Here is a 12,122-nt window from a genome sequence, read left to right as displayed (position 1 = left end):
TTGCGATGAGGCTTCATAAGTAACAGAGCTTCACTTGCAAAAGAGACAGTCACTCTATCTGCAATGGGGAACACAGAAGCTGGAGAAGCCTCTAGTAGCTCAGCCCCAGCTGAGCTGAGTCAAACCGGCCAGGATGGAGGCCAGAGCCACTGGGAGTGACTGCCTGTTTGTTCTTGAAAGAAAACCTCCTTGGCAACCTGCCACATTATTACTCCCTTCCATTGGCAAGCTTGCATTTTTTGTGAGACTAAAAAAAAAAGTCAGAAAAATGAGAACCTTTGCTTTTTTGGTAAGTGATTTTTTTTTTTTTTTTTTTTAAGAGCAATGGTGTTTAGAATAGTCACAGTCTGGAGACAACTCTGCCATCCTAAAAGTCCCTGAAGGCATCACTTTTAACACCTTTATTTTTGGAACCTCTTGCCAAGAAGCAAAGTCATTTTCTGGAGCTGTATCTCTAGTTGAGAAAGCTAACGGCACTTTTTACCTCCGTTACACTTTCACTCGCTCAGAGAAGGAAAAAAATCCAGGACCGCATGTTCAGTTGAGTCTGAGATGTTACCTTTTAGACACAGAATCAGAGCAGGAAGAAACCAGAAAGTTCTGGTCTGGTTGCTTGGACGCCTCAGTGCGGGTGTAAACCAGCCTGGCTTCCCATGATCCAGACTTAAGGACGGAAGGGACTTCCCTGGTGGTCCAGTGGTTAAGACTCCGCTTCCAACGCAAAGGGCGTGGGTTCGATCCCTGGTTGGGGAACTAAGATCCCACATTCCGCGAGGTGTGGCCAAAAAAATTAAAAAACAAACAAAAAACAGACTTAGGACTGGGAGAGGAGGGGATTTGTTTCCACCCTTAATCAGTCCTGGCCACACAGACCGTTCTGATGGAGCAAAGACAACCGCCCCATGGAGCAGAGACACTGAATGCTTCTCCAGAGTCTGTTTTCTGTATCTTTCACAGAGAGAGAGGGAAGAAAAGTCCCCTTAATTCTCCCAGCCAGGCTCTGGCTCAGGCACAAGCAATTCCTTCGTCTCCTCTGACCCTCTGTCCTCAGTATTCTGTAGGTGATACTCAGCAATTCAGTCCTGGGACTACAGGATGATGTCGTAGACACTCCAGGAACCCCAGGCGAACGCGGTGGGCATTTGCAGCTGCGGAGAGTGTCTCAGGCTCTTGGCAGGCGCGCGGCTGAGAGGGTCTAATCCATGCTGCCCCTGGCGGAGGTGAGGTGCCTTTGACCACCTGTCAGAGGCTGGTGCTCCTGGGGTTGCTCCCTTGCCATCAGGCCCCAAGGTGTGCGGCCCCGAGAGTCACGGGTGCCCGTCTCCTGAGTGATCAGGCATGGCCCAGCGCGGGCGGGAGGGGCAGGCTTTCTACCTGGTTTCCCACCTATGGCCAGTAGGTCCTGCTGATTCACATCACTGTGCTCTCAGCAGACTGCAGCTCTGGCTCTCTTTCCTTGTTCTAGTTAATAATAAAAAATAAGTAAATACACAGTGTACCCATCTCACACTTACCTAGGGAAACCCCCAAGAATCCGGGGATGGCAGAGGATGGGTTTTGCAGCTGCTGCCGTCCATCAGGCTGGTTCTGTGGCCTGAGCTCAGGGCCAAGACATGGAGGCCCATGTCAGGTAGGGGTGGGGGCCAGGGCCACATGCTTCGGAGACAGGAGGCCACACAGACTTTTCTTGTCCTTCTCAGTCACCCCCTCTGTCTTCCACGGGGAAAGAAGCCTGGAAGCTGGGCCGGAGGCAAACTTGGGGGAAATGTGTGTGAACGGGGAAAGGATGTAGCTCAGGAAATGGCTGCGCTATGCCCGGACTCCCCCGCTCCTCGGTCCCGTCCCGGACCCCAGCGTTACCCAGAACGCGCTTTCTCAGAAGTTTTAGAATGTGGCATGCCAGCTCCAGCCCTTTTGTTCTCCGGCCTGCCTTTTTTTTTTTTTTTTAATCTCATGGAGGATTCTAGCCTTTACTCTTGCCAACCTTCAGCTCTCCTTGCTCCGTTGGCTTTCCCAGCCAGCCTGACCCTCTGGGTCTATATGAAGACTTTGCTGCCAGTACTTGCATGTGTCTTGTCTCCCCATCATCCCCCATTCCCACCTGCAAATACCCCAGGTCAGGGTCTATCTAACTGTCTATTTTCTTTTATCTTCCTCCAAAAGGGCCGCATGCTACTAAGGAAAATTACATAAATATTCAGGTCGTGAGACCCCAAAGATGTAGCTGGCTCCTAAACACACCTGTTGGTCGCTTATCAGGCCCTGACCTGCCACCCTCATTGGCTTTCACTCACCTTCACTATCGCCATCAGCCTTCCCTTTCAACCTACCTGACCCACCCTCATCCGACCCTTCACGAGTGAACTTCCCCCAGCTTCCCAGGGTAAACGGAAGTCACAACCCAGGAATTCCCTGGACTTCACTTCACCCACCCTCCTCCCCTGCCTTGGAGAGACACCTTCTCCCCTGTGTGTGCTCGGGGTCTCCGCGAGCACCTTCCTTCCTCACCTGGTTCTGCTTGTTAACCCGTCTCAGCGTCAACATCGTCTCCGTGCTCACCACCGGCATCCCCTCCTCTCACCAGCGTATTCAAGTCTCCCCAGACTCACTCTCTTCCTTCTTCAACTTGGACCATTTGCTGAAACTTAGGACACCAATACTCAGTCAGTGGACTATTACCAGCCTCTCACTCAATGCTCTATGAGGCATCTAATGCCGTTGACCATCCCTAAGTCTCAAAGTTTTTCCCGGTTTCACCCTTTCCTCTCTGACAGTGGTCCTCCCAGGCTTCCAGTTGCAACATCCCTACCTTCCCCTGGATTTTGCTCTTCCGCAGGCCTCCGCCTTTGCTGCGTTCATCCTCTGTTCCACATGCCTCCCTGGGTGAACTTATCAGCGACTTCAGCTCCAACAATCCCTTGTCTATCGATGATGCCCAAATCCAAGCCTCCATCCACTCTTATTCTTGACTTCTCCCTGGAAAGTACTGCAGGCCCCCCGAATTCCACACCCCATCACCAGACTCGTCTTCTTCCCTCACCGATTTCAATGAACATCGCCATCCACCGAGCCTCCCAAACTGGGACCATCGTCATTCTTCAGCACTCCTGCTGAATGTCTCGCTGCTCCTGGAACCAGCCAGGCCATTTCACAACTGTAATCATTCTGTCTTTCATGCCTCTTGTTTGCCTGGTAAATTCCTGCTTCTACCTGTAAAATCAGGGCAAAGGTCAGCGACCTCCTCTTGCACGCCTCTGCCCTCTTCCCTGGGGTTAGTTGCGTGTTCCTTTGTGCTCATGTAACATTTTGTGCCTTTCCGGCCATGGCCTGTCATGGGCCAATTTACCCTGTACATGGCTGCCTTCCCCTCTGGGCTCAGGAAATGGATCCTCTGCGCCTGGACTCCCCAGCTCGTCAGTCGCTGGAAGGTAGTTTCTCTTCCTTTTTTTTTTTTTTTTAATTAATTAATTAATTAGGCTACGCTGGGTCTTAGTTGCGGCGTGTGGGATCTTTAGTTGTGGCATGTGGGATCTTTAAGTGCAGCATGTGGGATCTTGTTCCCTGACCAGGGATCGGACCCGGGCCCACTGCATTGGCAGCGTGCAGTCTTAGCCACTGGACCACCAGGGAAGTCCCTCTCTTCCATTTTTATGTTTTATTTTTTGAATTTTATTTTATTTATATTTTTATACAGCAGGTTCTTACTAGTTATCCATTTTATACATCTTAGTGTATACATGTCATTCCCAATCTCCCAATTCATCCCCCACCCCGACCACCCCCCCCCGCCACTTTCCCCCCTTGGTGTCCATACATTTGTTCTCTACATCTGTGTCTCAATTTCTGCCTTGCAAACCAGTTCATCTATACCATTTCTCTAGGTTCCACATATATGCGTTAATATACGATATTTTTCTTTCTGACTTACTTCACTCTGTCTGACAGTCTCTAGATCCATCCACGTCTCTACAAATGACCTAATTTTGTTCCTTTTTATGCCTGAGTAATATTCCATTGTATATATGTACCACAACTTCTTTATCCATTCGTCTGTTGATGGGCATTTAGGTTGCTTCCATGTCCTGGCTATTGTAAATAGTGCTGCAATGAACATTGGGGTGCATGTGTCTTTTTGAATGATGGTTTTCTCTGGGTATATGCCCAGTAGTGGGATTGCTGGGTCATATGGTAATTCTATTTTTAGTTTTTTAAGGAACCTCCCTACTGTTCTCCATAGTGGCTGCATCAATTTACATTCCTACCAACAGTGCAAGAGGGTTCCCTTTTCTCCACACCCTCTCCAGCATTTGTTGTTTGTAGATTTTCTGATGATGGCCATTCTGAGTGGTATGAGGTGATACCTCATTGTAGTTTTGATTTGCATTTCTCTAAGGATTAGTGATGTTGAGCAGCTTTTCATGTGCTTCTCGGCCATCAGTATGTCTTCTTTGAAGAAATGTCTATTTAGGTCTTCTGCCCATTTTTGGATTGGGCTGTTTGTTTTTTTAATATTGAGCTGCATGAGCTGTTTATATATTTTGCAGATTAACCCTTTGTCCGTTGATTCATTTGCAAATATTTTCTCCCATTCAGAGGGTTGTCTTTTCGTCTTGTTTGTACTTTCCTTTGCTTTGCAAAAGCTTTTAAGTTTCATTAGGTTTCATTTGTTTATTTTTGTTTTTATTTCCATTATTCTAGGAGGTAGATCAAAAAAGATCTTGCTGTGATTTATGTCAAAGAGTGTTCTTCTTATGTTTTCCTCTAAGAGTTTTATAGTGTCCGGTCTTACATTTAGGTCTCTAATCCATTTTGAGTTTCTTTTTTGTGTGTGGTGTTAGGGAGTGTTCTAATTTCATTCTTTTACATGTAGCTGTCCAGTTTTCCCAGCACCACTTATTGAAGAGACTGTCTTTTCTCCATTGTATATCCTTGCCTAGTTGACCATAGGTGCGTGGGTTTATCTCTGGGCTTTCTATCCTGTTCCATTGATCTATGTTTCTGCTTTTGTGCCAGTACCATATTGTCTTGATTACTGTAGCTTTGTAGTATAGTCTGAAGTCAGGGAGTCTGATTCCTCCATCTCCATTTTTTTCCCTCAAGACTGCTTTGGGGTCTTTTATGTCTTCATACAAAAGACCCCAGCTATTCGGGGTCTTTTATGTCTCCATACAGATTTTAAGATTTTTTGTTCTAGTTCTGTAAAAAATGCCACTGGTAATTTGTTAGGGATTGCATTGAATCTGTAGATTGCTTTGGGTAGTATAGTCATTTTCACAATATTGATTCTTCCAATCCAAGAATATGGTATATCTCTCCATCTGTTTGTATTATCTTTAATTTCTTTCATCAGTGTCTTATAGTTTTCAGCATACAGGTCTTTTGTCTCCCTAGGTAGGTTTATCCTAGGTATTTTATTCATTTTGTTGCAGTGGTAAATGGGAGTGTTTCCTTAATTTCTCTTTCAGATTTTTCATCATTAGTGTATAGGAATGCAAGAGATTTCTGTGCATTAATTTTGTATACTGCAACTTTACCAAATTCATTGATTAACTCTAGTAGCTTTCTGGTGGCATCTTTAGGATTCTCTGTGTATAGTATCATGTCATCTGCAAACAGTGACAGTTTTACTTCTTCTTTTCCGATTTGCATTCCTTTTATTTCTTTTTCTTCTCTGATTGCCATGGCTAGGGCTTCCAAAACTATGTTGAATAATAGTGAGAATGGATATCCTTGTCTTGTTCCTGATCTTAGGGGAAATGCTTTCAGTTTTTCACCATTGAGAATGCTTTTTTTTTTCCTGCGGTATGCGGGCCTCTCAGTGCTGTGGCTTCTCCCATTGCGGAGCACAGGCTCCGGACGCGCAGGCTCAGCGGCCATGGTTCACGGGCCCAGCCACTCCACGGCATGTGGGATCTTCCCGGACCGGGGCACAAACCCGTGTCCCCTGCATCGGCAGGCGGACTCTCAACCACTGCGCCACCAGGGAAGCCTGAGAATGATTTTTGCTGTGGGTTTGTCATATATGGCCTTTATTATGTTGAGGTAGGTTCCCTCTATGCCCACATTCTGGAGGGTTTTTTTTAAATCATAAATGGGTGTAGAATTTAGTTTTTCACACAATTTAAGATGATCATGTGGTTTTTATTCTTCAATTTGTTAATAAGGTGTATCACATTGATTGAGTTGTGTATATTGAAGAATCCTTGCATCCCTGGGATAAATCCCACTTGATCTTGGTGTATGATCCTTTTAATATGTTGTTGGAATCTGTTTGCTAGTATTTTGCTGGGGAATTTTACATCTATATTCATCATTGATATTGGTCTGTAATTTTCTTTTTTTGTAGTATCATTGTCTGGTTTTGGTATCAGGGTGATGGTGGCCTTATAGAATGAAATTTTTCTTGTTTCTTGAGGTAGGCATGTGTTGTTATAAACTTCCCTCTTAGAACTGCTTTTTGCTGTAAACCATAGGTTTTGGATCGTCACGTTTTCATTGTCATTTGTCTCTAGGTATTTTTTGATTTCCTCTTTGATTTCTTCAGTGATCCCTTTGTTATTTAGTAACTTATAGGTTAGTCTCCATGTGTTTGTGTTTTTTATGGTTCTTTTTCCCTATAATTGATTTCTAATCTCATAGTGTTGTGGTCAGAAAAGATGCTTGATATGATTTCAATTCTCTTAAATTTACTATGGCTTGATTTGTGACCCAGGATGTGATCTATCCTGGAGAATGTTCCATGCACACTTGAAAAGAAAGTGTAATCTGCTGTTTTTGGATGGAATGTCCTGTAAATATCAATTAAATCTATCTGGTCTATTGTGTCATTTAAAGCTTGTGTTTCCTTATTCATTTTCTGTTTGGATGATCTGTCCATTGGTGTAAGTGAGGTGTTAAAGTCCCCCACTATTATTGTGTTACTGTCGATTTCCTCTTTTATAGCTGTTAGCGTTTGCCTTATGTATTGAGGTGCTCCTATGTTGGGCGCATATATAATTATAATTGTTATATCTTCTTCTTGCATTGATTCCTTGATCATTATGTAGTGTCCTTCCTTGTCTCTTGTAACATTCTTTATTTTAAAGTCTATTTTATCTGATATGAGTATTGCTACTCCAGCTTTCTTTTGACTTCCATCTGCATGGAATATCTTTTTCCATCTCCTCACTTTCAGTCTGTATGTGTCCCTAGGTCTGAAGTAGGTCTCTTGTAGACAGCATATATATGGGTCTTGTTTTTGTATCCATTCAGTGAGCCTGTGTCTTTTGGTTGGAGCGTTTAATCCATTCACGTTTAATGTATTTATCGATATATATGTTCCTATTACCATTTTCTTAATTGTTATGGGTTTGTTTTTGTAGGTCCTTTTCTTCTCTTGTGTTTCCCACTTAGAGAAGTTCCTTTAGCATTTGTTGTAGAGCTGGTTTGGTGGTGCTAAATTCTCTTAGCTTTTGCTTGTCTGGAAAGCTTTTGATTTCTCCATTGAATCTGAATGAGATCCTTGCTGGGTAGAGTAATCTTGGTTGTAGTTCTTCTCTTTCATCACTTTAAATATGTCATGCCACTCCCTTCTGACTTGTAGAGTTTCTGCTGAGAAATCAGCTGTTAACCTTATGGGAGTTCCCTTGTATGTTATTTGTTGTTTTTCCCTTGTTGCTTTCAATAATTTTTCTTTGTCTTTAAATTTTGCCAATTTGATTACTATGTGTCTCGGTGTGTTTCTCCTTGGCTTTATCCTGCCTGGGATTCTCTGCACTTCCGGCACTTGGGTGGCTATTTCCTTTCCCATGTTAGAGAAGTTTTCAACTATAATCTCTTCAGGTATTTTCTCAGGTCCTTTCTCTCTTCTGCTTCTGGGATCCCCATAATGCTAATGTTGTTACGTTTAATGTTGTCCCAGAGCTCTCTTAGGCTGTCTTCATTTCTCTTCATTCTTTTTTCTTTATGGTGTCCCACAACAGTGAATTCCAACATTCTGTCTTCCAGGTCACTTATCCGTTTTTCTGCCTCAGTTATTCTGCTATTGATCCCTTCTAGTGTATCTTTCATTTCAGTTATTGTATTGTTCATTTCTGTTTGTTTGTTCTTTAATTCTTCTAGGTGTTTGTTCTTTCGTTCTTCCAGGTCTTTTTTAAACATTTCTTGCATCTTCTCCATCGTTGCCTCCATTCTTTTTTTGAGGTCCTGGATCATCTTCACTATCATTATTCTGAATTCTTTTTCTGGAAGGTTGCCTATCTCCCCTTCATTTAGTTGTTTGTCTGGGGTTTTATCTTGTCCTTCATCTGTTACATAGCCCTCTGCCTTTTCCTCTTGTCTATCTTTCTGTGAATGTGGGTTTTGTTCCACAGGCTGCAGGATTGTAGTTCTTCTTGCTTCTGCTGTCTGCCCTCTGGTGGGTGAGGCTATCTTAGAGGCTTGTCCAAGCTTCCTGATGGGAGGGACTGGTGGTGGGTAGAGCTGGGTGTTGCTCTGGTGGGCAGAGCTCAGTAAAACTTTAATCTGCTTGCCTGCTGATGGTTGGGGCTGGGTTCCCTCCCTGTTGGTTGTTTGGCCTGGGGTGATTCAACACTGGAGCCTACCCAGGCTCTTTGGTGGGGCTAATGGTGGACTCTCAGAGGGCTCACACCAAGGAGTATTTCCCAGAACTTCTGCTGCCAGTGTCCTTGTCCTCACAGTGTGCCACAGCCACCCCCCACCTCTGCAGGAGACCCTCCAACACTAGCAGGTAGGTCTGGTTCAGTCTCCTGTGGGGTCACTGCTCCTTCCCCTGGCTGTTTCCCCACTCCACAACCCCCCTTATCTTCATCCGTGTGCCTTATGCTGGGATGCGCACACTACTTTGTGTGTGCCCTCCAAGAGTGGAGTCTCTGTTTCCCCCAGTCCTGTTGAAGTCCTGCAATCAAATCCCACTAGCCTTCAAAGTCTGATTCTCTGAGAATTCCTCCTCCCGTTGCCGGACCCCCAGGTTGGGAAGCCTGACGTGGGGCTCAGCACCTTCGCTCCAGTGGGTAGACTTCTGTGGTATAAATGTTCTTTAGTTTGTGAGTCACCCACCCAGCAGTTATGGGATATGATTTTATTGTGATTGCGCCCCTCCTGCCATCTCATTGTGGCTTCTCCTTTGTCTTTGGACGTGGGGTATCATTTTTGGTGAGTTCTGGTGTCTTCCTGTTGATGCTTGTTCAGCAGTTAGTTGTGATTCTGGTGCTCTCACAAGAGGGAGTCTTCCATTTTTTAAAAAATAGTATCTAGGGCTTCCCTGGTGGCGCAGTGGTTGAGAGTCCGCCTGCTGATGCCGGGGACACGGGTTTGTGCCCCAGTCTGGGAGGATCCCACATGCCGCGGAGCTGCTGGGCCCGTGAGCCATGGCCACTGAGCCTGAGCATCCAGAGCCTGTGCTCCGCAACGGGAGAGGCCACAACAGTGAGAGGCCCGCGTACCGAAAAATTTAATAATAAAAATAAAAAATAGTATCTAGTACAGAGTCTAGCCCTGGTACATGCAGTAGATATCTGCTGACAGAATAGGGATTCCTGACTGCCATTTTGTGTGTGTGTGAATATATTTTTTAAAATTTTTATTGAAGTAGAGTTGATTTACAATGTTATGTTAGTTTCACGTATACAGCAAAATGAATCAGTTATATATATACATATATCCATTCTTTTTCAGATTCTTTCCCCATATAGGTTATTACAGAATATTGAATAGAGTTCCCTGTGCTATACAGTAGGTGAATGCCATCTTGGATCTCACTCTTCCTGGACCATGACAGGTCATGGGCATGGGTTTATTGAGTCAGGCTTTGGCAGCCAGACTTGGGTTTGACTCTCAGCTCCAACACTTTCTAGCTATATGACCTTGGGCAAGTTGTATGAGCTCTCTATGCTTCGGGGAAATGGAGATATTATCACCCTTACCGCATAGACTTATGGGGAGAATTAAATGAAATGATGCAGTGTAAAATATACAGCAGAGCACCTGGCTCAGAGTAAGAAATTTATAGAAGTTAGCCATTATTATTAATAATACACAGGCTCTTCTGTAGGCATGTAGAGCAAAGCTATAATCTTTTTAAAATGCTTGGCAATCAGGAGCTCTAAGGCGTGTTTGAATTAATAAGTTTCTGATGAATTTGGTTCTTCAAGGCATACATGATAAAAAATGTATCTTATGTTTGAGTATAACAGCAAGCTTCAATGCATATTTCATACATCCAATGAAATGAGAAACAAGTCTTCATGCCTATTTCCAATGAGACGTCCAACAAGGAAAATAGAAAGATACCCATTTTGAGTATTCATGCTTCAAAAAAGTTTAGAAAGAGCTCCAGCAGTTTTCTTAATGGATAAGGCTTCCTCTGTCTTTTTCAGAGGGCCTAGAGATGGAAGAACATGTCATATCACTCCCTTCTCTAAATCTCTTGAAACATTGACAGATATATGTTTGTACAGATGTGCCCATGATGCATCATATTGAATTATTAACTTTCTCTCCTAAAGCTCATTAATATCTACCTCCCACTGGAAAACAAACAAACAAACCTCACTAGGCTTCCAGGAAAAAATCCAACAAGTTCTCATTCTCTACATGGAAACTGCATGAATAAACATTTTCAGGGTTTTAATGGATTTCATTCACAGATACTTCGTGGTTTACTAAAAGTTGTTAACTCAGGCCATGTATTTAGGCAGAACCTGGGGGGGTTCCACCGAGGCCCTGAAAAAGTGATCAGAATTCAACAGAGCAAATGAGGGATATTTTAGGGCTGGGCACAGACTGTGTTTTCAAGTCAGTTAACATGGGCCAATTATGTTTGTGGCATGAGAATGAGCTGTAGAAAAAGAGCATTAAAAATATAAGACATGGTCCCTGGTTTCAGAGGGAGTTATGGGCTAAATTGTGTCCCCCCACCACCGAATTCATACGTTGAAGTTCTAACCCCTAGTACCTCAGAATATGGTTGTATTTTGAGATAGGGTCTTTATTTTTTTTTCTGTTTTGTAAATAAGTTTATTTGTATCATCTTTTTAGATTCCACATATAAGTGATATCATATGATATTTGTCTTTTGCTGTGTGACTTACTTCACTTAGTGTGGTAATCTCTAGGTCCATCCATGTTGCTGCAAATGGCATTATTTCATCCTTTTTTTATGACTGAGTAATATTCCATTGTATATGTGTACCACATCTTCTTTATCCATTCCTCTGTCAGTGGGAGATAGAGTCTTTAAATAGGTAATTAACATGAAGTCATTAGGATGGGCTGTAATCCAGTATGACTGGTGTCCTTATGAAAGGAGGACATTAAGACACAGACACATGGAGAGAAGACCATGTGAGGACACAGGGAGAGGACAGCCATCTGAAAGCCAAAGAGTGAGGCCTCAGAGGGAACCAACCCTGCTGTCCCCTTGATCTCAGACTTCTAGCCTCTAGAACTGTAAGAAAATAAATGTCTGTTCTCTTAGCCACCCCATCTGTGGTATTTTTTATGGCAACCCTAGCAAAGTGGTGTAGGGCATTGAGCAGAAATCATCTCTCTTTTATCACTATCACCCTCACAGTCTTGTTGCCTTCCACAATCTCAGTTATTGCATCATCTTTGGCCACAGGTCCATGGATTCCTCCCTAGTCTCCTTTGGCTCCCTCACCTGTCCCTGCATGGTGGCAGCAGGTGGGATTTCTCCTCTGGTCTCTGTCACTTCCACAGTGAGGAGCTGTGTGTCCCTACAGCCTTATTAGGCCTCTGGTTTTTTTTATTTTGTTTTGTTTTTAAACTTTATTATTATATTTTAAATTTATTTTATTTATTTATTTTTGGCTGCCTTGGGTCTTCGTTGCTGCATGCAGTCTTTCTCTAGTTGTGGTGAGCAGGGGCTACTCTTTGTTGAGGTGTGCAGGCTTCTCATTGCAGTGACTTCTCTTGTTGTGGCGCACGGGCTCTAGGCATGCGGGCTCAGTAGTTGTGGTGCATGAACTTAGCTGCTCCGCGGCATGTGGGATCATCCTGGACCAGGGCTTGAACCCATGTCCCCTGCATTGGCAGGCAGATTCTTAATCACTGCACCACCAGAGAAGCCCCAGGCCACTGTTTTTGACCAGACAGTCTCCAAG

The sequence above is a fragment of the Aethalodelphis obliquidens genome, unplaced genomic scaffold, assembly GCF_003676395.1.
Source record: "Aethalodelphis obliquidens isolate GAN/ISIS:26980383/991018 unplaced genomic scaffold, ASM367639v1 scaffold30, whole genome shotgun sequence".
Classification (NCBI taxonomy): domain Eukaryota; kingdom Metazoa; phylum Chordata; class Mammalia; order Artiodactyla; family Delphinidae; genus Aethalodelphis; species Aethalodelphis obliquidens.
Note: the sequence above shows the minus strand (reverse complement) of the source record.